The following is a 14,507-nucleotide window of genomic DNA, read 5'->3' on the forward strand; positions in this document are numbered from 1 at the left end:
TTGCTATATATAATGTCTGCTACCATTTCAAGTATAACAGCCACCTAAACACAGGGACTTAAAATAGCATTTAAAACATTATAAATAAAGCAAATGTTCTGTGGAAAAGTATATATACTTCCTTGGATACTGGGCATAGAAAATGATGATATAAGAACCATTTACTTATGTAGGATAAAACCAACACTAGTCTAAATGAAGTGAGCCCCTCAAGATATGTTTTAAATTGCATTGACACTATACTGGACCAGCTACTTGGTTGAAGCTGAGACTCAGACAGTGTTTATTTGTAGCCATGGGTTTACATGAGAATAATCAGACTTCTTGAATGAGAGTGGTAGCCAGCTTCCAACATGGCCCCCAATTACCCACCTCCTAGTATTTGCATCTTTGTATAGTCCCCTTCCATACTCTTCCAGGGTTGGTTATCAGGTAGAAACAATGGAATGTCAAGATTAGACATGATCAGATTATACAAGACTGTGTGTGGCTTCTGTCTTGGGATGTCTATCTCTGTCTCTGTCTGTCTCTCCAATTTCTCACTCTGGAGGGGATATAAGCTATAATATTGTGAGCAGTCCCATAGAGAGGTCCATGTGGCAAAGAACTGAGACCTGCCAACGATTCTGAGTCGCTATGGAAGAATCTGGGCCTTGAGATGACTGCAGCCCAAGCCAATAACTTAGGGATTCTTAGCCAGAATCACTAACTAACACAGAGCAGCACTGAGCCATTTACATGACTGAAGGTCATACATATAGAGCTATATCCTAAGGGGCAGGAGTGGTAGGCAAGAGCAGAAAGTTACAGAAGAAAAATTTCAAGGAAGAAGATATGATCATCATTAGTGCTGTCTTCAGCATTCCCCATTCTCCCTCTGCAAGGCATATGGCAGAATTGCACTTTCTTATCCCTTTGAAGTAAGGCATGGCCAACTTACTTTGGCTACTAAAATGTGAGCAGCACTAGAAACAATATCCATCTCTCTAATTCATATGTGTATACACATATAAATGTATGTCTTGAATATTACTATGACTTGATAAAATAAGAAAACAAAAGAAAAAATAAATGTGAGCAGAAGTAATACATGTGAATTGTGGTAGAAACCATTAAGGTCTGGTGTATTATGCCCCCTCTCCTCTGCCACAGTGATTGGAAACTTCCAGATAGTAGTGTCTCCCATCATCTGTGCTTTTAAGTAAAGAGAAGAACTCTCCTCCACCAACAGAACCAAACCACCAACAACCTATTATGAACATGTAGCTTGAGTGAGAAATGAGCCTCTATTGTTTTAAGCAACTGAGATTTTAGAGTTGTTTGTTGTAGAATGATATAGCCCATCCTCACTAAAACAGAAAGTGGGTCTATGACTAAGAATTCACTCTATGAAAAAAAGAAATCTGGTATGATAACCAGACTCAGCTATGAAGCCTGAGGTTCCTGAAACATGTAGTGATTCTGGGTACATGGTGGTGATTGGCATAGGAACTCTCCTTACTGTATCCTGGAAATGCAAAGGTTTATGTGTGAGAGCTGAAAGAACTTTTTTACTACATTCCTAAAACTTGAGAGCTCAAAGAGAAGCACAGCTATTGACTTCCCCTGAGAGAACAAGAAGAGAGAATGCATTCTCTGTACTCTGCAGGCAAATAATGTGCTGGTACTGCACTGGATGGAACAAAGAACATTAATATCTGGAACAAACTGACTGGTGTCCACTATTAGGCAGTTGAGAGACTGATGAGCATGAGTTGAGGTCATGGGTGGAGCAGAGGCCAACACAAAGAGGGATCTTAAACAGATCAATGCAAGGGCAACTGCAAGGTTCTCCTAAGAGTCTCAGAAATACTTAAGTGAGAGAAGTATATGAGTCATTGGTATTTAAGCTGAAGAAGATGGACATAGAGATACTAAGATTGAAGAATTAATTTTAATGTGACCCAATTTATAGCCACCACCTTGAAGATTAAATATCTAAGACACTATTGCTTTATTATTAATTTCATATTAATTAATTATATGTTATTTGTTTGTTACAATAACTAATCCTACATCCACACTGTATCATGTGGCATTATGTGGTTCTACCATGATGATGTCTCAACTTAGGAATTTTAATTCTTTTTGCAAATGTTACAGTTCTTTTATAATTTGTCTAGCAAGTTTTCTAGTTTTCATCAGGAACCCCCCAACACCCAGAAAAAATTTAAAAAAGAATAAAAGCCTTTTGGCAAGAGCCTTGTTTTAGTCTGGAACAGTTTAATTGATTCTCAACTGACACCTATTATCAGACACACATATTCATTGTTTTAACATTAAGTGGATTATAATTTAATACAAAAAGACTTGGGCATCTGAAGCAATGATGTGAGCAGTTCAGCTGATTAACATTTTGAGTATATGCACAGTCATCCTTTCGATGGGCTCACGCCTCAGATACCCATTAAATACACCTCAATGAAACAATAATTAAACAAGGGGGAACGGGGGACTAAGGGAGGTATTTAGTGGTAAGGAAATGAAGTCAGTAAGGATGGAGAGCAGAATTCAAATGTGATACTTCCTTATATTTCAAAATAGGAGAGACTTGATAATGGCAGAGGGCAAAAAGTCAGTGGAGAAAAACAGAAAGCATGATAGAAGGAAACCGGGCTAGGGGTACAAGGTCTCTAAGAAACTGCAAAGAAGTGGGACTTGGACCACAGATCTGGATGTCTTTACAGAGGATTTGCATACATATCTTACTCAAATAAATCATGGATTGGTATTAAGCCTTCAGGGTGGCTTTTCATGACAACTTGGTTGTCTTAGTCCATTCAGGCTGCTATAACAAAATACTTTACCATGGGTAGTTTATAAACAACAAAAATTTATTGCTCACAATTCTCAGAGCTGGGAAATCCAAGGTCAAGGGACCAGCAGATTGGATATCTGGTGATGGCCTGCTTTCTGATTCATAAACAGCCTTTCTGATTCATAAACAGATTTCTGATTCATAAACTCACATGGATTAAGGAGCAGGGGTCTTTCTCAAGCCTCTTTTATAAGGGCACTAATCTCATTCATGAGGATCCCACCCTTATGACCTAATCACCTCCCCATCATCTTGGTGGATGAGGAGTTCAACATATGAATTTTCAGAGTACACACAAGCATTCAGACCATGGCACTGATTTAATACATGTCGCTGCTGTAGTTCTCTCCACCAGCACCCTCCTATTTTCCCTTCTCAGACTCATCATAGTCTGCATTTATATATTCATTTGTCTGTCTACATGTCTGTCTCCCCAACTAGGATACAAGGTTCGTGGGGGCAGGTTTCATACCTGCTATGGTCACTGTTATATAATCTCCCCAGTGCAGTGTCTAGTACACAGTAGCCATTCCATAAATATTTGTGGATTGATCAAATCAGGATAGGCAAAAGAACAAATTTAAGATTATTTAACTTCATTGATTAAAATTTCAATCCTGAAATTGTCCTCATCTCTCTCAGGCCTCTTTTATACCTTATACCTACCTGCCATTCTCACTGAAATGAAGTCTTAGAATGAATTGTGGCCCAGTAGTCCTTATACCTTTGTAAAATTACAAAGGTTTTCAATCCAATTTTGATAATATAGCAGCCAAATCTATCCACATCACTAAACCCAATCAACCAGACTGTCATTCTTACTCTGATGCTATTTAGAATGTGCAATGAGCCACCAGATTCTACTTCCTAAAAACTAATTTCCCTAGAGCTTTTGCTCTATTATTTTATCAATGCCCCTGAGGTCAGAAACTATGATTTTGTCTCTCCTGAACAGTACAATTTCTCATTAAAACTTCTTCCTATAAGCCTGAGTATTTCTTTAGAAATGCAAGGAAGTTTCAAGGATCATGAAGGACCTTTGGTTCGATCACAGCTATTTTTAGTGCTAAGAGAGCAACAGCACAGTCAAGTTCATTAATGACCTAGAAACAATTAATTCAATATCTATTCTGATTCCTTGAGTGACAGTAGTTGCTGTTATTTTTTTGTTGTTGTTTTGATTTTTTGTTGTTGTTCTTAGATTTGAATAAAACAGTGTTTGGTCAATCTTTTAAAAAATGTATATTCTTATATTTGTTTTTATATATCCCAACAACAAAGTTGAATTATCATATTCGCATATAAATATGGGCAAGTCTGAAAATCCAATAATTTATATTTTATATTTCCTGCTTCTACCCAAGGATAGATAGGCAGATGGGCAGTACTCATTTATTCATTTTTACTGACTGTGCTCATGTTTCAAGAACAACTCTAAAGGGCAAGGATACAGCAATGAAGTATGAAAAAACTAGGGGCCTTCATTCTAGTTGGGGTAGAAGAGATGTAAAATAAAAAGTCAAATCTATAGATGGTTATGTGGTAATAAATTCTAGGGAGAACAAAAAAAAATGAGAGAGGGAGTGGGGAGTGCCTGGGACAGGGATGATGTGGTTATAATTATAAGAAAAAAAAGGTTGCCTCACTCTGAAGATGCTCGAATAAAGAACAGAGAGAAGTAAGAAAATAAAACTAGAGGATATTAGGGGATGCAAGTTCTAGTTGAAGGACTAGAAAGCATAAAGTTCCAGAAGTAGGACTGTGCTTGGAGAGTTGGGAAATAGAAGGAAACCAGCGTGACTGAACCAGAGCAGGAGTAGTAGGAGCTGAATCAGAGGTAACAGGAACTCACAGGTAGTAGGTCATTGTAAGGATTTTCATTTTCATTTTGAGTGAGATCAGAATTTATCAAAGTGTTCTGGCCAAAGAAGTGACCTGACATGACCTAGATTTACATAGCCCACTCTGTTGTGTGGAGAAGAGACAGAAGCAGGGATGCTGGTCAAGAGGTGGTGCAGCAAGCCAGGTAAGGAGAGTGGGTGGCCAAGACCACCCTGGTAGCAATGGAGGTGGTTAGAACCTGTCAGATTCCAGGTTATGTTTTGAAAGGGAGCTGGCTGGATTGGCTGATTGGATTGGAATTGGGGGTGTGAGAAGAAGAAAGGGTCAAAGGTAAGTGCAGAGTTTAGCCTGAGATGGGGGAATCTGCTGGAAGAGCAGGGTTAGTGAGAGAGCAAATCTTTGGTTTTGGATATGTTAGGTTTCAGATTTGTAGAAGACATCTAGGTGGAAATGGCAAGGGGGACAGTTGCACATGAAAGTCTGTATTCAGGAGAGAGGTTCACGTTGGCAGAAACTTAACAGACAATGGCATATAGACTTTAAAATCGTGTAAGATTAGATGAGATGTAGGAGACATGTAGAAAGAGGATGAAAGAGCACAAGGACTGAGCTCAGGACATGTCAATGTTAAGAATTTGGAGAGCTGCGGTGGAAGTAGCAAAGGAGAATGAGGAGTGACCAAAGAAAAAGGAGAAAACCCTGGAGAATGAGATGCCTGGAAACCCTAGTGAAGAGGGGCCTTCTTCTCTGAATGCTGTTGAGCATCAGTGTAAAGACACCTGCTTTGTAATTTTTATTTGGTCATAAGACTCACATACCTCAACTTTCATCTGGTTTAATATTCAATTTAATTTGCATATTTTGGAGAGTCAAGCAATTTATGAGAGAGAAAAAAAGAAGGAAGAAAGTGCCAGAAATTATGAAATCTGTAAGATCAACTGATTATATATTAGTGGGCCAAAATGAAAGTATATTAAGGTAGTCATTAAGTTAGGTTAGTTTTGCTACACAATAGAAATTATCTTGATCTTTGGCTTAATTATTTTAAATGAATAATTTGTGTTAGAGTTTATATATTAAGAGAGACATACTCTCCACTCATAGTTTGCAGCATATTTACATAAAGTTAAACTTATTTCCAGGCAACTACATAATTTAAATAAGTTCTGGACCATTTCTTAGTTTCTGCCCTGATGGAATTGACCTGACCATGGAGTATACATTAAGTTCTAAGAACACTCTGCACTTAGATTAGCCCCACAGGAGCAGGCCATTTTAAAATGCAAATATATAGAATTAGGAGAGAAGAGAATCATGCTGGAGTAAGCATCTTATTTTTGGATAAAAACTAGAACTGAAGTTTATGCCAATTATAATATTCAAGCTTTGTGTTATGATAGGAATTATGATTGTGTGTGTGTTTTTTTAACTAAAACCAAAATCAAAGGTTTCTTATAAATATGGGAATAGTGAATTTAAAAATAAAATAAAGCTATGTAGATATAGTCACCATTGCCTTTACTATTATGCACAATCATAGCTCAGAAGTATAGCACAGTCTATATTACTACAACTAAGCAACAATATGCAAAGTTGTGTGTAATTCCATTTTCCCTTTTTAAAATGGAGACAGGCATACCAGTCCTGTTTACCTAATCAGATGAGATTGTGTATTTTTAAGCATTTTTAAAACTGCAGAATATCACACAGCACCAAAAGATGCATCCAGCATGACTTCCCTTTAATGTGTGAAAATTTTTAAAGCACCAGTCATTTTTCAGTCACTTAGGAAGGCATTTATCTTTAAAGTAACACATCCTCAGGCCACTGTGCTGGTACTCAAATTGAGTTATTCAAAAGGTGGCTTTTGGATATTTTTAATGTTGAGCATTCCCATTTTAGTCCTGCACTCTTTATCTGGATGTCATTAGTGTGTGTGTGTGTGTGTGTGTGTGTGTGTGTGTGTGTGTGTGTGTGTGTGACCAGCATTTTAAGTTTAGAAGCTATAAATCAATTCCAAGGTTTCCTAGAATATATTAGCAAAAATGAAATTGACCCCCCAGTGTATTTGAATTCTGAGCAGTCCTACTTCACTATGATTTTCTGGTTCAGAGATAAAAGCCTTAAATGGACTCTTAAAATTTAAGGTTTTCTTGGACATTCAATACCTCCCAGTGTCATTTTGATGAGTCTAGTGTAAATGAATCTTAGGCATATGGATTGAATTTCCAATGAAATACTCATGGCTATGAAACATCTAAAAAAAAAAAGTGTTTTGGCAAAGGGTCAAATATGTTTTGCTGACCCATCAATATTTTTAGGCTATTCATTGGACATAGACTCAGTAAGCATATTCAGCAAGAGTGACCAAATTGTCCATGTTTGCTCTGATGTCACCAGTCTTCATGTATCCTTGGATTGTGAGGAACAGAAGCCCTTCAATGTTACAGTTCACATTTCAGTCTCAGTGAGCTGGGTAATCTGACCTCCTGATTATACTCTAGGCTTATTTTGAATGTGACCCTAGTAACCTCACAATTCTTTATACTGCCTACCTTACGCTGTTCACTAGCTAGTTAGCTAAATAGAAATGAGTTTGAACCAAAAGAGGACTATCTTGTGGCAAAGTGTAGGTTTCCAGTATGTTTAATAAGATATCACAGGCCGGGCACGGTGGCTCACGCCTGTAATCCTAGCTCTCTGGGAGGCCGAGGCGGGTGGATTGCTCAAGGTCAGGAGTTCAAAACCAGCCTGAGCAAGAGTGAGACCCCGTCTCTACTATAAATAGAAAGAAATTAATTGGCCAACTGATATATATATATTAAAAATTAGCCGGGCATGGTGGCGCATGCCTGTAGTCCCAGCTACTCGGGAGGCTGAGGCAGAAGGATCGCTCGAACCCAGGAGTTTGAGGTTGCTGTGAGCTAGGCTGACGACGGCACTCACTCTAGCCTGGACAACAAAGCGAGACTCTGTCTCAAAAAAAAAATAAAAAAAAAAAAAATAAGATATCACAGTAAATACATTCATTATCATAATACATACATTATCACAGTAAATATATAAGCATCCACAATCTGTCTCAATAGTAAAACCAAGCACTAACATCATTTGACTTTCAGTGAAAGTTAAACCCATTTAAAACATGCTGTCTTTTTAAAAACAATATTTTAGATTATGATTTATAATGGAATTTCAGCAATGGCCATTTCCATCAATTTTATTCTTATTTCACTTTTTGTACAAACAAGTTGTTTTTCAGTTTTAAAATTTTAAAGAATTCAGCCCAATATTTCAGTGTTTCAGCACTTTCTTTCCATTTTGAAAATGAGCCAAGTATTGATGTGGTCAGATCTATGACTCCTCAAACCATTAGAAATTATGACTCTGATAAATATAATGTAGAAGTTTTCCAAATTGGCAACTCATATTGAATTTAAGAATAGGAGTTACCTACAAAAAACAATGGCCGAGTCACCACAAATCTGTCTCTATGATAGCACCATGCTCCCAGGGGTGATCCCAAATGGTGGAATGGGGCACGGGCCTTTGTCTTGTCAATCTTATCCATGAAAATAAAAGTCAACTGCTAAAGTTAATCTAAAATTTTGTACTCTGACAGGTTCTAAATAGAATTTCTTCTCTGTTTTTTGGTATGAAGTTACTCCCATAGAGATTATAATTCTGCTTTTCCCCCTTATTCTATGCATTTCAAGAGGTAAAAATCAGTGCAGGGAGCTAAAAACCATGATGTACTATCTTAGCTGAAATATATGTATATAATATCTATATTATAGACAATAATCAAGGGTTTAACTTAGTGTATTACTTAGATCTAATAATGATATATCCATTTAAGATTTTAAAGTATTGGATAATATATTTACATATGATTTTGAACTTTTTGCCATTTTCTTCATTAGATTATCAGTTTTTCTGGTCTCCAATTGCTGAGGATGTAGACTGTCTTCTCAATTTTTGGCAACATTATGACTAAAGATATACCCTCTAACATGTCTACTTGTCTTACTTTAGATAGGTGGGTTTCAAACCTTGCTTTGCCTATAGGCACATTAGATAAAGAGAGAGTGCTATGGCTGAGAATGTCTGTCATCCCCTACCTCCAACTTTGGAGAGCTCAATTTGGAAATCAGTGAAGTAGCCCTACATAGTAGAAATCATCTACTTACTTCTTTTCCATGAATAACATTGTAAACATTATGCCACAATGTGGATTCCTAAATAAGAGATTAATAGCTAATATTGATCCATAAATGTCTTAACAGTAATAGCCCCATGAACAAACCCATGAGTCCGACAATACTTCATTAGTTCATACTTGATATGGGTTAAATTGTGTCTCCCACAGAATTCATATGTTGAGGTCCTAACCCCTACTGAGAATGTGACCTTATGTGGATTAAACAGGCTTGTTGAGGGTATAATTAGTGAGGCTACAATGAGGACATATTGCAGTAGAGTAGGCCCCTAATCCAATATGCCTGATGTCCTTATAAAAAGAACACCATGTGAAGAGACAAACATGCACACAGGAAGAATATCACGTGAAGACTGCAGTTTTGGTGCTACAAGCAAAGGAACAACCAGACCTAGGACAGAGAACTGGAACAGCTCCTTCCCTAGCTCCTTCAGAGGGACCATGGCTCTGCAGACACCTGATCTTGGACTTCTCACTTCCACAGCTGTGAGACAATACATTTCTGTTTAAACCATTCAGTTTGTGATACTGTGTTATAGCAGCCATAGAAAGCTCATACAGCACTCATTCCTCAATTCCCTGCATTCTGCCTTCAACTCCTACCCTTCCAATGAAATGCTTTTCACTAACCAATGACCTTTTTAGGTCAGTCAACTTTTCTACCTGTAGCTTTTCGACCTTTTTAAGCCTCCTTCTATCATTATTTTTTTTTATTTTTTTTATCTAAAAGTTCTGAATATTCCTTTTCATTTAATTTCTTCAATAGTCATTGAAAATTTGTTATTTGACCTGCAAAAAAGTATTCTTCAATGAATAAAAGTAACTGTGTTCAAGTAACATGGAGTCAGGAGGGAGAGAAAAGTAAATCAATGAGTAGAACACAGTCTTGTGTATGATATAAGAATATATATGGAGCTCTCTCAAGTCTATACTACAGGTTTAGACAAAGAGTCTCTTGTTTAAATTTACTTTTATTTTCAATTAGTGTGCGTACAAAATAGTTATATATAGTTATAGGGTATATGTGATGTTTTGATACAGGCATACAATGTGTATCAATCAAATCAGAGTAATTGGGGTATCTGTCACCTCAAACATTTATCATGTCTTTGTGTTTGGAACATTCCAATTTCACTCTTTTAGTTATTTTAAAGTATATCATAACTTATTATTGACTATAGTCCCTTTTGTGTTATCAAATATTGTTCATTATATCTAACCATCTAACTATATTTTTGTACCCATTAACCATCATTTTATCCTCCCCTCCCCATTACCATTCACAACCTCTGGAACAATCATTTTACTCACTGTCTCCATGAGGTCAATCGTTAGGCAAAGATCCTTTTTAAATGGTAAATATGTCTTGGAACATAAGGAGGGTTTACCTGGGCAGGGATGGAAAATGGGAGACCTGAGCCAAGGGAAAGAGGGTATTGGAGGCAAAAGGAACAACAAAGCCCCAGAGACAAGAGGAAACAATGAGCATTCAGGGAATTGTGATCAAAATTGTGTGCAGAATGCAGGGAACTGTATGGCAAGAGAACAGAACAAGGATAAGGTCCTAATGGGCCACAATGCCATATTACAGTCTGGAATTTATACTGAAAGCAACAGATAGTTACTGAAAAGTTTTAAACAAGAAATATATTTAGTCATATTTACCTTTTAGGAAGAAATATGCTGTGTATTATGTGAGGAATAGATGAGTGGGAGTAAGCAAAACTGAAAGTAGAGTGTATGGTTAGGAGGTAGTTGTAACATTTTAGAAGAGAGAGGGGATGGTGTTGGCTGCTATGGTTTGAATGTCTGTCTCCTCCAAAACTCATGTTGAAATTTAATTGCCATTTTAACAGGATTAAGAGGTAGAATATTTAAGAGGTGAATAGGTCATGAGGACTCTATCCTGAGGGATAGAGTTGGTGCCCTTATAAAAGGGCAAGTTCAGCCCCCTCTTGCTTTCTCTCACCTTCTCTCAGCAACAAGGTCCTCTAAAGATAATGGCTCCTTGATATTGGACTTCCCAGCCTCCAAAATTATGAAAAATAAATTTCTGTTCATTACAAATTGCCTTGTCTCAGGTATTCTGTTGTAGCAACACAAAATGGACTAAGGAAGTGGATTAGCCAAAAGTAGTACCTATGTGTATGGAAAACTTTGGAGAACACTAGAGGTGGAACAGATATGACTTGAAAATTGATTGGACATGGGTCATAAAGGAGAGAAAACAATTCAAAAGTGATAAAAAAATCTTGCTTGTAAAAATTTGATGAAGTTGGATGTCATTTATGAAGATAGAGACACATAGGAAGGAGAAGATTGGACATGATGGGAAAGGGATGGAGACAGGGAGGCCGGCTTGGACACGTTGAGTTTGGACATTTTGAGTAGATATATCTAAAATACAGGCCTAAGGGATAGAGAATCCAGATGGTGTTTGGACTGGTAGCTATGACAGATGCTTGTGAAGGCATGGGTGTAGATCAGACCACCAGGCTGGTTCTCATCCCAGCACATCAGAGTCATCTGTGGAATTTCTAAACAATGTAAGTGCCTGGGCTCTACTCCCTAGTTCTGGTTCAGATGATCTACATAGTGAGCAGACGGCTGTGTTTTCAAAGGCTTTGTAAGTGATTCTGAGGCCTAAGCACAGTTGAACACTTCTGGGATAGAGGGTAAGAACAGAAAGGACTGGGGGCAAAGCTCAGAAGAACACTCATTGCAGAGATGGGAAGAGGATCAAGAAACCTCAAAAACGACTGACAAATTGCAGGCAGATGGCTAGAAGCCTACGGAGGAAGGGACTGTTTTAAGTATAGAGAGTGGTCAACACTCTTCAAATACTGAGGAGAGTCTGAGTAAAATAGAGACTAAAAAAATCCTATGGATGTAGCACTAAAAATGTCAGTATTCTTGGTGTGGGAAAATGCAAAATTGAGAGTAAGAATGTATAATAAAACTCTTTGGCTGTTAAGGGGAGGAAGGCAGTATGCAAAGTAGGACCAATGAAAATTTGACTTTGCACTGTTTTGTTTTGTTTTTTGAAGGGAGCGTTTTGAGCATGTTTAAATGCCCATGTTAAAGACCTGGCCCATGGGGAGGGCTGCTGATCTAAGAGAAGTGGCAGGGGAAGGAACACATCAACTGGACAGGCAGAAGCAGGTGGATTCAAGGCACAGATGCAGGTTTCTGCCTCAAACACGAAAAGGATGGAAACTTCCATGTGACAGAAAGAAGGGCTTTTGACGTGGGAGAAATGGACACGAGGCTGACTAGAGAAACCAATGGGTTTTTTGGCAGATTTAAGGCTTCCTCCAATTGGGTCTAGAGAGGCTGAACCTGCTAAGCACTAGGGGTAAAAATGGAGAGATCACACAGGTGGATTAATCCTGTCTTGTAATTTTCTTACTTGGGTACAGCAGAATAACAATGAGGAGTTTACTCAGAAAGCAGTGGAAATACCAGACTACTAGATCTTTAATATAGTAAGAGGAGCTAGAAGGAAAGGAAGCCACATTGAGAGTGTGGAATTTTTTAGTTTAAGATTTTGAGGTTATTTGGGGCAGTTCTGGCACATGACAAGGTTTGAGTGTGGCCATGGGGGTAAATTGCCAAAGTAGAATTGAATTCAAGGTCAACGGATTTAAGGAAGGGGAAGATGAAACAATAAGGCTGTGGTTCTCAGCCTTGGTTGCACATTAGGATCACCTGTAGCTATAAAAATCTCTCAACACACAGGGACCAGTGAAATCAGAAGCTCTGCAGAGAGAACTAAAGCATGAATATTTTTTAAAAGTACACAGGTTGAACACCACAGAACTCAGTTGTTACCTGTTTTGTATAAGTGAATTCTGAAGTCACTCAAAATGGTAAATTATATGGATACTTTGGGTTTTCAACTGGTACTTAGGAAGACATTAAGAGAGATGAAGGGAATGGCAAAATAGCCAGCATGGGGAAGTAACATAGGGTTCCTAAGCTCTTAAAATATTCTGTGGTTTATTAATAAAAGATAAATGGAACTAGGGTTGTATCGAAAGACTTCTTTCGTATAATAATGTAGACAAATCTGTACTCTCATTTCCTCTTTTTCTGTACCCTACAGTTGAAGTTCAAACACATCCCACTTTCTTTTCTTCCCACTTGAGTTCAAACACTTCTTTCTTTCTTTCTTTCTTTCTTTCTTTCTTTCTTTCTTTCTTTCTTTCTTTCTTTCTTTCTTTCTTTCTTTCTTTCTTTCTTTCTTTCTTTCTTTCTTTCTTTCTGTCCAATCAGGCATGCTCTTGCTAGTTTTTCAATTATTACCCACTCCCAGAGAATGGGTAATTGATCAGATTCCCTCCAGAGGTTGTGTATTAAAATTGCCCTTTGCTTCACAAATAGAAGCTCAAAATTAAGAGATATCCTTTATGTTTCCTGGAGTGAGCACCTTTATCCGGGATGCACTGAATAGGAAGCCAGCTGAGTTCTTGTCACCATGGTGATGTTAGCATCCCCGGATTATAGGTTTTTGTAGGAGTTCACCCAGGTGAAAGCTTTGAATATAATCAGAAAGCAAACCTGCTAGGCCTATAAATGATGCTTCAGCTAATAATGGCAGAAAAATAATGGTTGGGTATTCCTTGGCATAGTGTCTACTTCCTAGTAGTTTCTTGCTGAATTAAACCTCGGGAACATTTTTCTTCCTGTTCTCCTTCCTGCAGCAACAGAGGCTTTTCCTGAGAAGTCTATGATTGCAAAAGATCTTGGTTATAAACAACAGCAGTGATAATATTGTTCCTAGCAAGACTGGCTTTTAATTTATCGAGAGTTCCCTGGCACTCAGGCATCCAACTCATTTTACTTGATTTTTCCTTACCTAATAAATCAGCAAAGAATAGGACATATTGCTAAACTAGGCTGTGCAACAGTGGAAGCTAAAGTTTTAAAATTTTCTGTGCCCAAGAAATATGTGAAATCTGAAAAATAGTCTCCAATAAACACCAATAATGACTTAAATTTGCATTTTGTAGTTCAGAATATTTATACATATTATAGTTTATTTTTCATATCTTTTATTTCTTTTGATCTTTAAAAGAGTTATGACAGCATTACCTTTTTTTTTTTTAAAGAAAGTGACCTATGGCTTCAAAGGATGAAACTAGCCTGAAGTTAAACCTGAGATTAAGTGTCTTACTAGACTCTAAGTTCAAAATTAGATATTTTGACTCAGAGAACAGTTATGTCTACTACACTGTTCTTTAAATAAAAAAAATGTATATATGCACATATATACACACATATATATGTATATGCATACATATATATTTTAAGAAAAAATACATATAATTCCAGGAAAAAAGTATTATAGTGTCAAAAACCACCTGAAATAAATTTAAAAGGTCTTAATTCTAATTTACTCTTGAAAGTAATGCCAGACTTGTTATAACATCAAAAAACAAAACAAGCTAAAGAAAACAAAATTCAGCTCCAATCTGACATGCCTGACTTTCTGCTGAGATTGGAACTGTACAGCTCATCTCTTTCCAAGTTCAGATCTCAAGTCTAAAGTATTGGCTATCTTGATGTATGGCTACTGTTACCCTGGCA

General features: G+C 37.3%; 1 protein-coding gene and 1 non-coding gene across 5 annotated transcripts in view; one reads left to right on the forward strand and one right to left on the reverse strand.

The window, feature by feature from the left end:
* Positions 1-14,507, reverse strand: part of PDE4D (phosphodiesterase 4D) — a 1,055,987-nt gene that overhangs the window by 556,271 nt on the left and 485,209 nt on the right. The gene's annotated exons all lie outside the window — the stretch shown is intronic.
* LOC142874194 (U7 small nuclear RNA) lies at positions 2,132-2,193 on the forward strand. Its single transcript, XR_012922012.1, has one exon. It is a non-coding gene; the product is annotated as a U7 small nuclear RNA (small nuclear RNA).

Source organism: Microcebus murinus, chromosome 11, assembly GCF_040939455.1.
Source record: "Microcebus murinus isolate Inina chromosome 11, M.murinus_Inina_mat1.0, whole genome shotgun sequence".
NCBI lineage: Eukaryota > Metazoa > Chordata > Mammalia > Primates > Cheirogaleidae > Microcebus > Microcebus murinus.